At 46.4% G+C, this 18293-nt stretch overlaps 1 protein-coding gene across 2 annotated transcripts in view; it reads left to right on the forward strand.

Moving 5' to 3' along the window:
* The window catches only part of MAPK6 (mitogen-activated protein kinase 6), a 69416-nt gene that overhangs the window by 3090 nt on the left and 48033 nt on the right, over positions 1-18293 (forward strand). The window contains exon 2 of one of the 2 annotated variants that reach the window (XM_014251157.2): positions 7767-7943. The exons of the other annotated variant lie outside the window; for it this stretch is intronic. The gene's annotated coding sequence lies outside the window, so the exon portion shown is untranslated. The remainder of the gene's footprint in view (positions 1-7766; positions 7944-18293) is intronic. 2 annotated transcript variants of the gene reach the window in all.

Consider the following 18293-nt stretch of genomic DNA (forward strand, 5'->3'; position numbering starts at 1 on the left):
GGAAACCCATCCAAAAGGCAGCTGGGGGTGATGACTGAGGCAGGTCGGCTTAGCTGAGCCCCACGGTGGTTCTGCAGGGCTGGAGCTGATGCCCTGCTCCCTCAGGTGGGAGTTTTGGAGCAGCTGCTGAACTTTCCCTTTGCAGAGCACGCTTGTCCCAGCCGGCAGCGCTCCCTCTGTGCGGCTGGCAGTGTGTGGAGAGAGGGCACCCTCCTCTGCTTGCACTGCCTGCCCACAGCAGCCCTCACTCACTCAGGGTGTCTCTGCCAGCCCTAAGGGCTGCCTGAAAGCAAAGGCTTGGGTCAGAGCAGGAGGCATGGAGCGGAGAAGCACACCCGTGCCAATGCGCAGCGTGCCACAGGCGGGCAGAGCAGCTGCTGCCCCTGGCTGGGGAAGGACGGTTCTAGAAAGATGGGCCACCTTCCCACAAGCCTTCCTGCTGCACAGGTGTGCCAGGTAAGCTGGGGGGAGGCTCCTGGGTGGGATTACAGGGGTAACTCCTGTGGGTTACAGGACGAGGTGAGGCACACAGGCAGGTACCGCTGCAGACACTGAAGTCATGCTCCAGAAAGTATGTTGTTATTCTGACTTGCAATTTACTACCATGGTGTGACTGTGAGCAGAATTTTACTTCTCTTTTATTTTAGTAGCCGAACGAACATGTTTCTCTGACGAGAACGTACTGCACTAGGCAGAAAGGAGTTACCTCTTTGGAGCGATACCAATCTGGGCCCTGCCAGGTTTTCAATGTCATGGAAAAGGGTCTTGAGTAAGATGGAACATGCTACCTTCTCTGTCATCAAGATCAGCAGTAAATGCAGCATCCCCCAGGGACTGAGAGTCCTGGGATTCGTTCTGGGAAAAGCAGTGATGCTGCAGGGCCGTGCTGGTCACGCACAGGTAACGTAACCCAGCCGGAGTAAGGGGAAACTGCCTGCAACACGAGAAGGTCATGTTGTGCTGCTTCTCTGGTTTCCCAAGCTAAGGCCCACTCTGTGTCCCTGAAAGACCTAGGTAAAGCTAAAATTAAGTCAGCCAGATAAATATTTATAGTACAAATGTTGGAATATAATCCTCGAGGGGTCTGATTGCTCTCTCTGTACTCTGAAATGTACTAAAGGGGAAATAATAGTGCTATAAATACTGTCATGTTTAGCTGGGTCATTACCTTGGGGTGTTGCTGGTCCTTCTCTGGGGACTGGAGTTGCAGAAGTGAAAAAAATTAGCAGGGAATGGAAAAAGCAGGAGAGGGTGATCCCTTTGCCAACGATGCTTCGTTTGCAAGGCCTCCTCAGTTATGCAATGATTCGTCATTACTGTAGCAATCAGGTTTAAAGTCCTTGCATGTGCAAGTCATGGCAGCAACTCGGGCAGCCCTTGTACAGGCTGCTCAGACCATTTTGTTGCAGATTTCTTTGAGAAGCCCCACCCATCAGATCTCTTTGGGTTGTTTGTGGTGGGGTTTTTCTAGTTTCTTATTGCCTTGTATTAGAAAATAGAGCAGTGCACAAGATTTGAGGATTAAAAAAAAAGTAATAATAAAATTATTATTGTTTTTTTTTAAGTTCCAGTTTCCCACACCAATTTAGAGAAACATCCTCCAAAATATTTAATATCTATACACAGACAAAGTCCAACTTTCTGTAGTAGAAGAGTTTGATTTGGTTTTGGTCTTTATAGGAGCATGACTTGGTGCTGCTGAGCATGTGTATCTCCTGGACCAGGCTGCTCCAGTTTCAGTAATAAGTGGGTAGAGTTTGCAAGAATTAAAACCAGCTTGCACAGAACGTGGAAGGACCAAGCTTTGATTGATAAACCCAGCACCCCCAGCTTCTGTTGGAAAGACTTCAAAGTTAGTGTGCTGCTCCTTGGACCATGAAGCTCCAGCTATAAGCAAGCCTTGCTGTGAACTGTTTATTGTTCTGTTTGGTCTGAGATCCCCCCACGGAGGGGAGGCTGACTCCCTGTGTTGGGAATGTGGGGGTGTGCCTGCTGCCCGGGGCTGCACCAGCCTTTCTGCTTGCGTGTTGGGAAGCGGCTCCAGAAGAGGCAGGAGGGAGCTGTGTGAAATGGTGCTTGCCTTATTTTCCAAGGGGAAAGCCAGCATACATGCAGGGACTCTGTCCATCCTTTTTTCTGGCTGGTAACTGGATCCCAGGTTATCTTCTTAATGTCCTTTCATTTGTACTTGTTAGCCCTAAGCAGCCTTGCTGCTCGGCCTCATGTTGCTCTGTAGTTAACTCTGACACTGGGCTTGGCAGCACAGCAGCCTGTGCAGGAGTGCAGCCCTTTGGGATAAGCAGGTGTTGGTTACCCTGCACATGACACCAGCACTGCCATAAATCTGTCTGGCTGGTGCACGCAGAGTGTTCCACTCCCTGCAGTGCAGTGCGTGGGGTATATTTAGGGTCATGACTATGTTTAGTACATGGTTCTGAAACATCTGACAGCCAGAAGGTCTGGGCTATGGGTGCTTTGGTGTTTGAGCACCAACACTGAGCTGGAACTTTCTCCTCTGTCATCAGTGTTTAGGCCATGCAACCAGCAGAGTTGGTTCTGCTTGAATTTATGTCATCACTCTGATGCTGATTTTCAGCTTCTCTGTGACAATAGAGATACTCTGGAAGAGGAGTAAAATCCCTTTCCTTTGCCAAATGTAGCAGCAATGATGTGCACAAAGTAAGAGGACAAAGTGTGCTGTGAGGGGCGTTCTGGCCTGGGGCTCCTGGCATCAACCACTGGTGCCAGGGTACCTGAGTGTGTGTAGACCTCTGAGTGTCAGCGTGATGGAGGAGATCCTCTAGCAGAAAGAGAATTCCATTTCTCTATTGTAAATCACGTTTGGCACGAGTTTCATCTATTGTCATCATTCATCTTCACACCTACCTTTCTACACTCTTGTTCCCTTGACTGCTGGTTCAGATCTTGTGGTTGTGTATTGTTACGGGGAATGGGTGGCTGGAATGGTGGTCACTCCCCAAACACCTGCTGAGCTCTGGAAATTTTATCACACATCAGTCAGCATCACATGGTAGGACTAGATTATACTGAGACAAAACCCTATTTTTATTCTTTTCCTTTTCCTTTTCCTTTTCCTTTTCCTTTTCCTTTTCCTTTTCCTTTTCCTTTTCCTTTTCCTTTTCCTTTTCCTTTTCCTTTTCCTTTTCCTTTTCCTTTTCCTTTTCCTTTTCCTTTTCCTTTTCCTTTTCCTTTTCCTTTTCCTTTTCCTTTTCCTTTTCCTTTTCCCTTTCCCTTTCCCTTTCCCTTTCCCTTTCCCTTTTCCTTTTCCTTTTCCTTTTCCTTTTCCTTTTTCTTTTTCTTTTTCTTTTTCTTTTTCTTTTTCTTTTGTTGGATGAGTTTTTTTTCCCCAGGTGGATAGCTGAAAATAGCCTTGTTCAAAACAGACCTCCCACAGAAGTCTGTATGAGTCTGGCAGACACTAGAGCTTGAAAAGTGCTTCATGAGTTCATTTTGACTTCATAATTTGTGTCAGCATTTGGAAAAAAAAAATAACACTGTCTCTTCTTCACTGAAGAGTTTTCAGCTTTGTGCTTGGCAAGTGCATTTATCTGGTCATGTACAAGAAGACTTATTTTCAGGTGATTTCCTTCTGATGTTGAGCCATAAAGCAGCCTGGAGTCTGATCCCAGAGGACCTTACCCAGCACTGGCTGCTGGCTGCAGCAAACAGTCATTTCTTGCAAATAATTAAACCCCTGTGGAGCATCAACAGCTGGGTTGCTGATATTGCATTTAAATAAGAAGGAGAAACTGTAGGTGATGCAGGAAAGTTACTTTGAAGTATTTGTTCTCTCTCTAAAGTACTTTCTAACTGAAAGCAGATGTCTATCTAATCTTCCTCTTGCCAATTAAATTTAGGTCTGAAATTGCTGCTTCTGTGGAGTTTCAGGAGGTCCAGCCCTCACAAGCGCATCAGCTTGTTGCTCCAGCTGTGCTGTGGACTGGTGCAGGCTAAGGCTGTGATCAGACAAGTCCCACAGCAGCCCAGACCTGGCACGCTCTGCCCACTCCTGCTGCCCTGTGCTGCAGGTACCAGGGCAAGAACTGGAATCCAACATTTCCTGGCAGGTGCAGCCTGTTCCAGTCCCTGCTCAGGGCAGCCCAGAGCCCACGGCCACCCTTGGAACAGGTTTTCCCTTGCACTTGTTCCTCACATCAGGAGTTTGAAGCTCACTGGCTGCATCTGGAGCCTCCTGCCAGAGGCAGGGTGTGTACCCTGCCTCCCCTCATCCAGCTGCTGCTTCGGAGGAGCTGAGCACTCACAGCTTCTGCTGCAGCTAATGGGAGCTGCAGCAAAAGCTCAGCAGTCATGAAAACCCAGCCTTCACCTGCACTCCTGGGAATGAGGATGGCTTATCCTGTCATGAACGCTAAAAGCCCTGGTAGTGCAGTGGAAGTGGTTTGTAATTGCGGGAATTCATTTGTTAATAAATTTCCCCTTGCTTGCCCTGACGCTAATTCAGTGGGCTTCAGCTGCAGGGTGGCTGATGCTTACACCAGGGAAAAGAAGGCAGCTCAGGGTCCCAGGGATCTTGGTGAGAAAAGTGTCCTGGCTCATTTCATGGTACAGATGAGGTCACACACAGTTTGCTCAGCCTCTGGTTGCCTTCTGGAGTATAAGCTGCACATAAAGAAGAGCAACTGCGATAATTTTATGAGAGCAAGTTTAAAAAAAATACATAAGAAAGAGGGGTTGACTATAAAAAACACTAACAGGAGGTAGTCTTGCAGTGGTAGGGAGAAGAAAGATGTTTTAATAGGCTTCTTGATTACCACTACTGACTCAATAGAACCTTCTACTCTCCCTAGAGAGAACAGGTGAACTCTCCTGATTTCAGCAGTGACCTACCCATGACATCTTTTCTTGAGGCTCGAGCCAGGCTGGTGTTCCTGGAAGAGGTAGGAGGACTGTTATTTATGGCTAAGTCTTTTTGAAAGAAATTAAATGGTACTGCATCAGAATAACTCATTGCTTCTCACCTGGTATTTATCCTGTCCTGAAAATAAAAAGTTAAATATGTAATCAGAAATTTCAAAAGTAGTGTTTCCTTTGTTAGTTTGTTCTGAGTAAGCGTTGCTCTTAAAAACTAGAGAGAGGTAGGAGGCTGGTGGTTCTTAGGGTGGTTTGTTCATCTGCAGTCTGGAAAGGTGCTGCAGAGCCCCTGTGACAGGAAATGAATCCATCTGTGAAAGGATGGCAGAGCAAAGCCACTGGCAGTGTAGGTTTCAGCAGTGGGAAAACAAATGGAATTCTCTGCATGCCCTTCTCATGCTCCACACCAAACGAGTCTTGTGGCCCTGGTTCCTTTAGGAGCTGAAGGAACGTGGCCTCCCATGTCCCCTGTGGCTGGAGGGAAACACCGGAATGCTTTGTCCGTGTGCTCACAGGAAACCTCGTGTTGGAGCAGATGTAAGGGCCCTTGTGCTTTATGCACAAGCCCATCCTTGGAACGCTGTGCTGTTTCCTGATGCTCCTGGAAAACAGTTTCCTGCCACTCCTGGAAAACAATTTCTGCCCTGAGATAACCAGAGGCCGTTAACTTTCGCTGGGATTTGTGCACACATCCGATTTGCCAGTAGCACCCGCATGGGAGCTGTGGGAACTGAGGAGACTGTTGATGTGCCAAATTATTCATGGGCCTCTTCCAGCAGGAGCAAGACAGGCAGTCTCTGCTTGGCTCACATTGTTCAAGGGAAGAGAGGAGGAAGAGGGGGAAAACAGAATACAAAGTCTGTCTTTTCTTTCCTTCATTTGCATGTATTTTCTGGATGGATTTTCCTGCTCTGACTCAACACCAGCAAGCCCTCAGTGCCCAGTGTGTGATTGTTCTCTGCTGATAGAGGAGGAAGGAGGCTGTCGTCATGTGCTGTTGGTGAAATGGCCTCTGACATTTCTCTTAACTTGTTTAAACAAATACATCTCAAAACCAGTTTTGTTTGAGAGGGCAGCACACAAAGGTTAACTCTGTGTGTGCTACGAGTACCTTTATGTGATATTCTGCTTTTTCAAGGAGCCACAGGTATGTTTTCATAGAACTCGAGCTCCTAATTCTGGGTTGTTTAACAATATGTAGCTCCATTGCAAATAAGTTAATGTGAATGCATTTTCTGCTGGTTGTGGGGTTTATCTTGTTCTTTAGATTAACTATAATGAAAATATTCTGTTTGCCTATCCAGACTTGCAGGTATTTTCATTCCTGTTTGTGAAACTGGTAAGATTACATCATGATGATGTTTTCTGGGCTTTAAGAGGGCTATGACATGACACTATTATGAATGGACAAAAATTACCAAAAAGCCTGTGACAGTGTTTAGTAGCAATGTCTGTGCCTTTTATTACTGCAGGCTTGTAATCTGCTTTCTCCCGACAAATTCACAGCACACACTTTGGTCTCATGTTCATGAATGTCTTGGAGAGTAAAAGAAGTGTACCCTGTGAAGAAGCAGCTGGAAATCAGGAGAGATGAGTTGTTTTCATTTTTGTTTCACTGAGCAGTTCCAGTCTACCCAAGGGAGCTGCTGCCACCTCTCCAGGACCTCACAAAGCCTGGATGTCAGGAGCAGCATGCTCCAACTGAAGCCCCCCATTTTCCATGCCTCTGGAACAGCACACTGAGTTTCCAGATGACAGGCAAAGGGTTTCAGAGTGAAATAATGCCCAGGCTCATTCTGTTCCTGACATCAACCCCCTGAGCTCTCACTCTGCATCTTGGGTGTTTTGTGAAGCTCAGTAGCCTGTACTGTGCCCTGTGTGCAGCAGGTTTGCCAAGGGCTCTTGGAAAGTCCCTGACAAAGACCTTCCTTGGTGTGCTGAGATAGAGAAGTCTTTTAAGGATTGGAGTTAGCTAAATTGCGATAAGCTGCCGGAAGAGATTTTTGGGTTGCATTGAGCTCAAGGGAAAAAACTTTAATCCACAAATCATACCCTGCTGAAGGAGGTTTTGTTTTGCATAGCTGGTCAAATAGCAGTTTGTCTATGTTTTCATTTCTGTTTAGAGCTTAGGAAAAACACTGACCTATTTGAAAGGGTTGTGCAGAGGGTTCCAAAAGGAAAAACCTTCTCCCTCTCACTGGATTTGGTGCTGAATTTTGCAAAGGGCAAAATGAATTGGCACCCGGAGAACAGAGCAGTGCAGAGAGCTGCTGGTGATGGGTGGTGGTCCAAGAAGACATTCCAGTCCATGTTTATTCTTGCCTTTGGACCAAGTGTGCTACTAATCACAGAAATTTACATCTTTCCTCTGAAGTTCCTCTCCTCAGCCTCCTCCACCCTCAGCAGGAGCCCACAGAGGTGTGTGTTGCAGCTGTAGATTTCTCAGTGTTTGAGGAGATGCTTCAGGGAATAGCTCTCCTGAAGCACATCGGGCAGGGCAGGTGTCCTTAACCTGTCACCTCTCTGCTGAGGCTGTCAACACAAAGCCAGTCTGTGAACCCAGCCTGGCAGGGGCTGTGTGACTCGCTGGGTAGGTCAGCCCGTGGGCCATAGCTTGTATTTTTGCAAATGTTTTGCATTCAGTAGCTGTGTTTGTGCCCAGAGGATCAATTTCTGTAATGTGCTGGCATGCTTTGCTCCTGTAGGAATCTGTCTCTTGACACCTCTCCAGTGCCCACTGGCATGACAGGAGAACCTTTCCAAAGATCTCCTTGGGTTACCATTATTTTTAGCGCTGAATTGCACCTTCTTCTCTGCCAGGTCAGCAATCCTTCCTGCAATGCATCCTCATTCTTGCCTCTTTCTTTTCCCAGGCAAACATGACCTGCAGGCTTTCTAGCTAACAGACATAAATCCTGTGGCTTCGGATGACCTTGACATCAGCAACAACTGCTCCTGTTGTTGATTGTCTTGCACATATGTGCTTGACACAGGTATTCAGATGTTTGAGATTAGAAGAAATCCTGGCAGTGGAGGCAGACGGAGTCTGGGTAAGTTCAGTCTCCCCAGGGAGCTGCCTGGGGAGCAGAGCACACCTGCAGAGACCTCTGCACCCTCTGTGGTGCCCTGAGCCACAGGGCAGGGGCCACAGTGCTGTGCCAGCCTGTGCCTGCACCGTGTCACACAGCCCTGGCTGCCCCTGGGGGAGCTGCTCCCGAGGAGGTGCAGGCTGTACCCCAAGGGCTGCTTGGCAGCTCTTGATAGCAGAAATAAAGCAGCAGAGATTCAGGAACTAGAGTACCACCCTCCAAGTGAGAGCAGCGAGTTAATGCCAGTTTTCTGGCTCTCCCAGTGAAACTGCACTTCAGGAATATTTTTTTCTGAGGCTTGACCCGCAAACAGCTTTGCACCAGTGTAGCTGAAGAAGTGTTTTTAAACCAATAGAGCACCAATCCTCTCTGGTTGCTCATCTATTGAGAAGTGGTATACTTGTGTTTGGCTTGTCCTGGGAGGGGCTTGGACAAATGCCTTCTTCCAGCTCCTGCCTTCATAGCAGAACCATCTGCTTTTCCAGAGGCTCCCTCAGATCTGCCACGGCAGCTGCACAACCTACTCCAGTCAAAATGAATTGGTTTTGGAGCTACTGTTTATATCATTATACCTATAACTTCTGTGTGCAGCTGGACTCGCAAAGCTTACAGCAGCTGTTTTGCTAAAAATGTTGCTTGCAAGCTTTTCTAACAAAGACCAGCCCTTGACAAGTGTTTCACAGCCCCCTAATCATATCACAGCTTGGAGAGCCACATGTTGGAGGCCTCTCCTGTGGGAACAGGTTTTGTAATCTGTGCTTGAATGCCTTGTTTCTGGCTGCTGGAGTGAGGTTTCCTGCTCAGTGCCGCTGGAACAATCAGAGCTTGTGTCTGACCCACTGTTCAAAGGCAGCCTTGTGCCCCAAGCCCTGCTGGTGCTGCTCAGGAGTCCAGCCCTGCTGCAGCCATCTGCAGGGGGAGCATCCTCAGGGACAATGCAGAGGGGTGAGGCTTTCTGACAAAACATTTGTTGAGGGAGTTGTCCAGTCGGAGAGGAGGGCTGTCAGCATGGCTTTTCCTGTGCTGTCTTTGGGACTCAGCGTGTGCTGGGAGCTCCACTCCTGCCAGGAGAGCAGCCACTGGTTTCAGCAGATGGCCTTGGGGAAGAGACCTTATGACTCCATGTTCTGGTTTCCCTTTCTCTAAAATATGGTTTGTGGTGCCTCCCTCGCTGTCACAGTGAATCCGTCGGAGGGAATGATGCGCTCCGAGGCAGCAGCGAGCACAGACTGGCACTGTGGGATGGAGTCACATGAAGCTCTTCAGAAAAACTGAAAGAAAAGGAAAATCACTTCATCTCTGACTCCTCCATTGTGAACAATCTTTTTAGATAATATATGAGGCAAGGAGTTTTGCACTGAGATTACAGAGTCGTCTTTGCTCCCAGGTACTACTCAAGTTTTTCCTTCTGCTGTTATAAACCCATCTGAAGTGGTATGAAATGCAGCAAGTCACTTAAAACATGTCTGAGCAGGCAAAAGGAAAAAAAGGACTGGTATTCTGGGAAGGCAGCAGATGCAAAGCCTGGCAGGTAGGTATGTCAGGCATAGCTCAGCTGTGTGCTGGTTAGTGCAGGTAAGCCAGCACCCCAGTTCATCAGGGCAACACAGCCCACAGGAGCTGGAAAAATGGACACACACACTTAGCCCATGGTAAGACCTTACATTGCTGCAGGTGAATTTCTGCTGTAACCCCAGCAGCTGTGCTTCACTGAGAGGTGACAGCTGTGTAAGTGAGCTCTACTGCATCATGACCTGCAAAACACTGCTATTTTGAGATTGCTGCTCTTGCACCTGTCTTTGCATCCAGTTAAATTGGTGCCTGAAAATATTCTCTAACAACTCTGATTCATTCACAATGGGTTTTTTTCTGGTAGCTGTTTCACTTTTTTTTTCTTCTTATTTTAACTGTGTTTAAGTAGAAGACTTAGATGAGCAGTGCCATTTAGACACTGTGAGAGGTAAAAGTACAAAATGAGGCAGTTTGTTTTTCCTGTCCTAGCTAGCCAAGGAGTAGCCTGCTTGGTCAGCCCTCCCAGCCACAGCTGGATGCAGCCCAAGGCTCCTACCCCACACTGCCATTCCGGACATCCACACTGTTCCCAGCTACTTGCTTTCTCCTGTACAGAAGCTGATTTCCTTTGAACTGCAGCACAATGTGACACCAGGCATCACGTTGCCTTCCCCCTCTCTCCTGTGGCCTTAGCAACCTGATACAGCTGTGACCAAGATAAATGCCCATGGCTGTTAAAGCCAACCCAGCTTTCCAGTGTTTTATGAGAGAATTGAAGAGAGAAATGCTGATGTGATGTGGTCTCACACAAGCCTTCGCGGTTCTCTGAACTAACTAAACTGGTCTTCCTTCCTGCTTTCAGGCAAGCTAAGCTGTATTAATCACCTTATAAAGAAATAACACAGTGCAATGGGGTAAGATTTCTGTAGGCTCAGAAACATGTGAGAAAAAAAGCAGTGTAAATCTTAGTTTAAAACCAAGCCTTAGCTTTATCTGGGCTCTAACTGGGCTGACTGGTTTCTGCTGTAGGCAGCTTGTTTCAGTTCTCTGCCTTGCCTCTGTACCCTGTTAACTCCCAGGGTGTGAGTCTCCTCTGGTTCCCTGTGCAGATGGGAATGCCACTCAGTGGTGAGGATCTCTCTGGACTTTCAGCTCTTAACATCTCCAAGTCATCCTTGAACAACTCTTCCTTCTGCCTGATTTCACTGCCCTTCTTGCTTGGCTGCAGCGTGTCAGGATGGAAATTACTGTCCCATTGTCCTTGGGCTTGGTGCTGCATTTGCCATGTGAAAGCAGCTGGAGCATTCTGAGCTCCTCCCAGCAGAAGTTTAACCCACCATGGTACTGTGCTGTGCCCTGTCTGTGTCCCAGCCTGCTCTGGCATGCACAGGTGAGATTAGAGCCTTTTCACTGCAGGTCTGAGCCTGGTGGGGGATTTGGTTTGTTTTGAAGGAATATTGGAGAAATAACTGTTATTACATAGTTGTACTGTGAGTTGTTCTCCCCAGAGGAGCAAATGCTGCTGCGAGTCATTTCCTCCACAGGGTACCTTGAATATGGACCCACAGTCCTTCAGGACTCATTTGCATCTCACAGCTCACAGATATGCACCAGTAGCTGATATTTGTTCCATGAAAGAGGGAGTATTTCTTTCTAGCTCCGTGACTTTCCTGGGTCTCTATGCAAATCCATGACTCTGCCCTCCAGTAGAATAAATTATGGGGATTCCCTGATCTGCACAGCGAATTTTTCAATTTGGTATTGCTTTGCTTTTAGGCTGGGGCTATGGGGCATTTCCTGTTTCTTTTTAAAAGGAGAAATAAATTTGCCCCATTTCACATGAAATGCGAGTAGCAATGCAAATCCCTTACATAAGAAACTTGTTCCAGCTTCTTCCTAATAAGGATTCATTTGGATACTCAGAATAACATTTCAGCACTTGGGTAGGGAGTGATTGGACAATATTCTCAGTAAATACAAATACCAAGCATCCTTAACCTTGTGAATGAAATTGAAAAAGCGAGAAGAAACCTGTGTGTCTATAGCACCACCAGCCTTCTCCCAGGCAGTTCTGGGACATCAGGTCTGGGCAGCATTTTCCTCCCCAGCCTCAACAAGATGAGCTGGCTCCATGGCTTCAGCTCTACACTCTCTAAGGCTGACTCTACAGAAGTTCTCACTCAGCTGTGTGCTGCCTGCCCAGCTGCATGTGTCCAGTTTTAAGTGGTGCTGAGCTAGGGTTTGGTGTTTGTTGTTGGTGCTTTCAAATACCAACAGATAACTCATTCTGTATCCTGGTGCATACTTCAGGATTTGCACCATATTAAATTAGTCTCATTAGGAATTATTGCCAAGTGCTTCAAAATCTCACATGAAAATTGATTTGAAAGCAACAACGAATTAATATTTTCAGAAGGATGGAAATTAGGGCAAGCAACATGTTGGTTAAAGTATTTACCAAGGAACCAAGTCACAAAGGTGCTGGCCCTGTTTGATGACAATTTGTTGCATCACTTTATCTAAATTGAGATTCTGTTATCTCTGCTTCCTTCTGTTAATGCTGGGACACTGTTATTGCTGTGGTTCCAGAGAAGCCCTGCTGGGCTGGATGGCACTGCCCAGGGAGAAGGTTGTCAGAAGCAGTACCCTGGCAGACATCACCACACAAAAACTGGGGCACGTTGGTGGGAAGGGTTTGTTGGGTCCTGTTGCTGTGTGCATTGTGTGTGCTCGGTGGAGACAGAGCAGCAGAGACTGCGCTTTCACAGGGCTGTGTCACCTCCCAAACTGCCAGCTCAGGCTTGGTTCTGGATTGTGCATGGTCAGGGCTGAAATGAGAATGTTTTCCCCCAGTGCTGCTGCAGTGAATAACTCCCCTAAAGGGAATTACCTTGGAGTAAATGCTATTACCCATAGCTGACATTGTGTTCCCTCAGCAAAGCCTTGGCCACGGGACAAAGGGAGTTGGAGATGGTGGATGGGATCAGGAGCAATGGCTGGCAGTGGAGGGGCTGCTCCTGCTTGGTGGCTGTGTGGGAGGACAGTGAAGTGGTGTCAAATTGAAAGCTGCTTTTGATCCCTTATAATGAGTTTTTGTGATGTCAGGTATTTAGTGGTTTTCTTTTTTTTTCCAGCTTTGAAATATCATAGTGTTTTAATGTTCTGCTATGTAACTGGGTATATACAACAGTGATTAGTTTGGGAATTTCCTCAGATCTTTAGGGATGCCACAGTTTCTTACTTGACAATATAATAATATATGAGAGTCCATCTTGGCTGCAGACTGTGGTAATTAGCTAGTTTTGCTATAAAGTTGCTGGAACAGTGCTTTGAAGCCCTGCCAGCTGACAGAGCCCTTCAGCTCAGCCAGGGCCACACGAGATGCTGGGAGCTGCAGGTTGCTGCTCTTGATGTGGGGCTCTCAAACGACGGATGGCAAATGTCACAGACAGCACACTTCCAGCTGGATCCCCTGCCTTCAAAGACTCTATCAGGAAGCCCTATGTAAACACTGCATTTTTGTAAAAATATTCCAGATTAGTCTTTTTCCAGAAGGCAATATGAGTGAATAACTAGGCAACAATGATCTGTATAAAAAAGTGATAAAACTCATCTGTGCAGTGTATGTGAGCCTGGATCTTACTTCAATCAGACATCAGTAGGCTCTGTTTTTATTTCATTTTGACTATAACTGCTCCTGTGGTGATCAAAAAAGATGGATTATCTTCAAATCATAGATCTTTCAGAGACTTGAATGATTACCTGAAGTTTATTTTTAAAGAATAAAGAAGGAGGCTGCTCAGAAAATACACTTGGAAAAGGCAGTGAAGAGGAGGTTAGGAGCCAAATGTAAGGAAAGAGTCAGAGAAAAAGATTCCTGAATGGCTTGTCCATATGCATACTTCTAGGAGCCTTTCAGAAATTACTTCAATATTTAAGCCCTTTTTCTTGTAGTACTGAAAGTATTTGCTAACATTTCAGCTCTATTTCCTTTATTTATTATTTGTAACACATGACTGCCTCTACTATGTGTGCTTTCTCCTCTTAAGTAAGTAACACCTCATAAGTATTCAAGATGATATCTTTAAAAGAAAGTATAAAGTCCTGAAGAACAAACATAGCACAGCATAACCTTTACCTCACTGGGTTTGAGACAACAAAGCTGTGAAAGAGCTCTGGTGCTCAATAGTAACTACAGTGGAACACAAGTAGTTTCTAAAATGCTTTCTTTTATTTTCATATATTCATTGAATGGTTTGGGTTGTAAGGCATCTTAGTGATCACCCAGTTCCAACTCCTTGTTGTAGGGGCTGCCATTAATGACTGCTTATCTTCTTTTTATGTTATGTTTCTTTTTAAAAGTTTGACTTTTGTAGTCAGCATATATCACTTCAAAATATTGTAAAGGTACCTACCAGCTCCTTGTCACACCAATGACTCTAGAAGTTTACTTTTTAGCATCTCCATCAGTCACTAGCTGAACTGGCATGGACATCTTCGCCCAAATGCCAGTGGGAGACTTCTGTGGCTGTTTTTCATCATATTTAATCACATCACCACCCCTGTGAGGTTACAGCTTCCATGTGATCTGTTTATGGAGGAAAACCAGATGTCATGGCAGTTAAAGAGCATTTTTGGGGACAGAAGAAAGCACTCTGAAGAGTCTGTGGAGTCCTTGGTTGAAAATAGAAAACTGTAATTGTCCAATTCAGTCTGCAATTTAGAAGTACTTCTCCATTTCACAGTGTTCCTAAGCTTTCTCACAATAGCACACACTTGCCACTTTTCCCTATACCTCAGATTGGCTTAAAGTCTTTTGTCATATCATCATTTTATCAAAACGTTTCCATAAAAGGGCTCTGAGGTGATATTGTTCAGTGTCTGCCAGGCATTTTTCAGTCAGGTCTAACAGCAAGATTCCATCCTGAAGTAGATGACCTCCCTCTAGATGTGTCCTTTCTTCCACCTACAGGTCTCATCCAAGGGGAAGCTGGACATTTTGTATATTTGTTGGGAATCCCGAATGTCTGGAAATCCAGGATGTGTGAGGGCTCACCAAGGTTTCAGTGTTTCAGGGGATGAGGACAGTGAGCTGCAGGGACCTTGCTGTCTGTGCCAGAGAGAACACTGGATATAGGCAAAGTGGAAATGAGGGATTTGACATGAGAGCAGAGAGAATCCTGTTGTGTACCTTCATCTGTGGTCCAGTCCTGGTCTTCTCTGGCATCTCCAAGGGAATGAAGAAACATGCCACTGAATTCCTCCTGATTTCACCCTCTCCTGCTCTTTCCTTGCTGTCCTGAATTGGCCCGTGGCAGGAACAGGGCTGGGGTAGATTGTCTGATCCAGCCTGACCCACAGTGGTGGTTCCCCTTACAGGGTTGTGAAGGCTGTAGCTCTTGTGCTGGGAGTCCTTGCTCCTTAGTATTGTAACACTTGAGAGCTGGAAGGCTTTGAGGTTGTTTTTTGTTGTTTTTTCTTTAATGTGAACCTAACCCTACAGGAACTGAAGGTTGCAAGCGGCCCCAGGGAGTGAGCAGAGGTGTGGGGGCTGCGGGGAGGAGAAGGCAGCAGGCACAGGAGCTGTGCTGGTGTAAGAGCAGGCCCCAGAGCCTGCTGCTGGAGGCTACACACACAGTTTTACACTCTACTACTGCCTCTGAGCTTTAGGGAGAAACATGATTCTCTCAACACCTTTCTGTTACACTTCTCCTACTGCCTCCTGTCAAGAAAAACCCATCCAGCCACTGCTGGGCAGGCTCTGCCATTCCAGCTTTCCCATTCCTGCTGCTTCAGTGGAAGCATTCTCTAACTTGCTCTGCCCTGTGGGTTTTGCACAGAGCTTCAGGGCTGTTTGCTGGCTCTTGACCTGCTTCACAGTGGAAAATTCTTCCACAAGCGTTACTTACAGGAAGCAAATGAATATCTCCTCTAAATGGTCTGGCTGAGGAAATGGGTCATTTAGCGAAGTACACTGTTTACTGGATAGCCAGTGGCCCATCTCCAAGATATATACTTAGTTTGAAGGAAGAAAAATATCTGAGATTATTCACTTCTTGTGTCAGTGTTTAAATGCTATGTAGTTCATAGCTAAAATTAAAAATGTGCATTTTCATGTGGGCTAAGAACTTCCTATCCTGTTCCAGAAAATTGGTAAAACCAAGTTTTAAATTTCTTTCAGTAAAAAAAGCTGGGTGTGTATGACTTGTTGAGGTTTTCTGTGTTTTTTTTTTAAACTGTGTCATGGTCCTCCACATACTGTAACACTTTATAGCCTTGTTATAATGGCTTGTGGCAGGGCTAATATCTCCCAGTGATAAGTTGGTAAATTTTGTATTTGCTTTATTCAGTAATTCTAAATGCAGCAGCCAGCTCAAGCCTGGAGCATGATCTCGGTTTTATGCAGGGCTGGTTTTGTGATGTGTTCATCTATAATTGCAGTTTCTGCCCGCGCCCCTTCGGTATTTTTGGTCCAGCCTCAGGCTGAAGGGAAAGTGCCTCATTCCCTAACCAAGGAGACATGAATAAGCATGTTGACATGGATCGGTGCAAGATTGGCACTGCTCTGGCTTCAGATTATCTAGATCAGACACTATTCTGTAATGTGATACAATCCACATTCAAAACATCATAATCTGGCAAAAACAAAATGCACCCAAACACGGTGTTTAATTTTTTGCTCTGGCATGGGTAATGCACAGCTGCCAGGGAAGGCAACAACACCTAAGCACACGAGCAGAAGTGCAGCATCAGGGCAGTGCTGGTGCTTTCAGGGAACTGTGTTAGTACAGAAATGCCTGTAGCATTTGTCACATGGGTGCTTTTGGGAACTTTCAAATGTGAAAGAAAATAGGAAAGAAAAAAAAGCAGCAGGAATCTGTAGGTATGGGGGCTGAGCCCTATGAAAGTGAGAGGGGCATTTTAGGCTGCTCTAAAGCTGGCCCAACACCCAAGGGTCATCCAGAGCTTCATGGTTAACATTTGAAGCTGTGTCAGAGCACAGAAAGAACCCTGCATGTGTCTGTGTCTCTGGATGAGCTCTGCGGTCTCTATCAGATTTGGCATTATCAGTAACACCACTCCTCGTGTTTCCAGCAAGTAGGTGTTTGCACAGGGCAGAAGAGCCTTCACTTTCAATCCAAAACCATTCTTCAGTCTGTTTCAGAGGTCAAATCCTCAAACACTTTGGTAATTCTACCGTCATCATCTTCATGTGATTCCAGTGCAATCTGGTAATGACTTTTGAGTATGTCCAGGGCCCTGGCAAACTCCTCTGAGCAGTTTTGTTAAGCAAACTCCCATATCTCTAGACTTTGCTTAACAATTGCAAAATGGTTACCAGTTAATGTTTATCCTATTGTTACTAAAACTCACAATTCAGTGTGCCTCACTTCGGGGAGCAGTATATACGTCAGTAGTAATTGTGAGTCAAAGACTCCCAAGCTAAATTAAAAGCAAGTGTGGCTTGAGCTAAATGACTGAAGGACACATTTCCAAAGGCAGCCAGCCCATGAAAGGTGCAGTTACATATTCCTATCACCTATCCTTTTGGATGGGAATTTAATTCCTAATTTACTTTGTGGTCTTTGAATTCCTAGGGATATGTATCTCCCTTAAAAAATACATTATTTTCTCATAAAGTCCTTCTTGAAATCTCCCAGCTGATGACTGTTTCTGTCTAGCATCTTCTGTGGGTGACACAGATGCAGAATGGCACAAACCACATCCTGGCTGGAGACTACATCACTTCATGGACAGCAAAAAGCTCAGCAGTCAACAATGAGAAAAACAGTTTCAGAGCTGATCTACCAGCTGTGGATTTTACAAGCATTTGAAATTTTTTTAGTACTATGACTTAGAGTATCTCAAAAGGACAAGATTTGTGTGAAGTTGCCTGTGAGGCAATGTAAGCCCAAGCCATGACACAGAGGGGGAAAAGTCAAGTTAATGTGTCTGCCCTGGCTCTGGAGTATGATGGTGTGCAGGAACTGGCTGCCTCCTTCCCACTCCTCAGGAGCTGTGCTGCCCCTTGGACCCCGCAGAGCCCCACAGCTGCCTCTGTTGTTTTCCAGACCACGTCTGGAGCCTGCCAGCCGGGGATGTTAAGAGACTCCCTCCTTTTGGCACCAGGCAGGTCTCCATGGGCTTTGAAAGGCAGCAGCATGCTCTGGAGAGGGCTGCTAGGGGGTGGAACTGGATTGCCAGGGTGACTTCAGTGTCCAGTTGGCTGGAAGTCCTTGTCATAAGGACTTGTTTTCACAACGACTTGATTCCTAGAGTAGAAGGAGCAACTTTGGTCCAGTTTGGGGTAAGTTGGCTGCCGGCAGCCTGGCTGGGAGAGCTGATTCAGTGTGGCCAGCCGCTGCCTGGGAAGCCTTATCTGACCATGTGGTTCCTGTGCTGAACAACTGGAAAAAATTACTTGCTTAATGGGATGCAGGCTCATGAGCTGAATCAGCCTCGGCAGGGTTTTTGTTGTTTCAACTGTTTTTTGTATTGAAAACCCCGCTCCATGGCCATCTGTGGAGGCTGGCAGTGTACCAGTGGTGTTCACTGGGGAGAGCAACCCCTGCCCCAGGGCAGCGAGAGGAGGTGGAGAGGGGCAGGTTAAACCTTACCCCTTTGCTCTGGGGTGGCTCAGACCTGGAGAGGGAAGGAGGGAAGGTACAGCCACCAGCACATCCCCTCTGCCCTCACAGACTGTGTGCTTCTGAGGAGAGCAGAGAGACAGCAAGAGGGTGGCAGCTGTGTCAACCCACGCTGTGTGCTTGGTCTATTAGGGTTTTGTCTGTCAAATGC

This window comes from Pseudopodoces humilis, chromosome 16 (genome assembly GCF_049639895.1).
Source record: "Pseudopodoces humilis isolate 2021_Gansu_Grassland_sample_001 chromosome 16, ASM4963989v1, whole genome shotgun sequence".
Lineage (NCBI taxonomy): Eukaryota > Metazoa > Chordata > Aves > Passeriformes > Paridae > Pseudopodoces > Pseudopodoces humilis.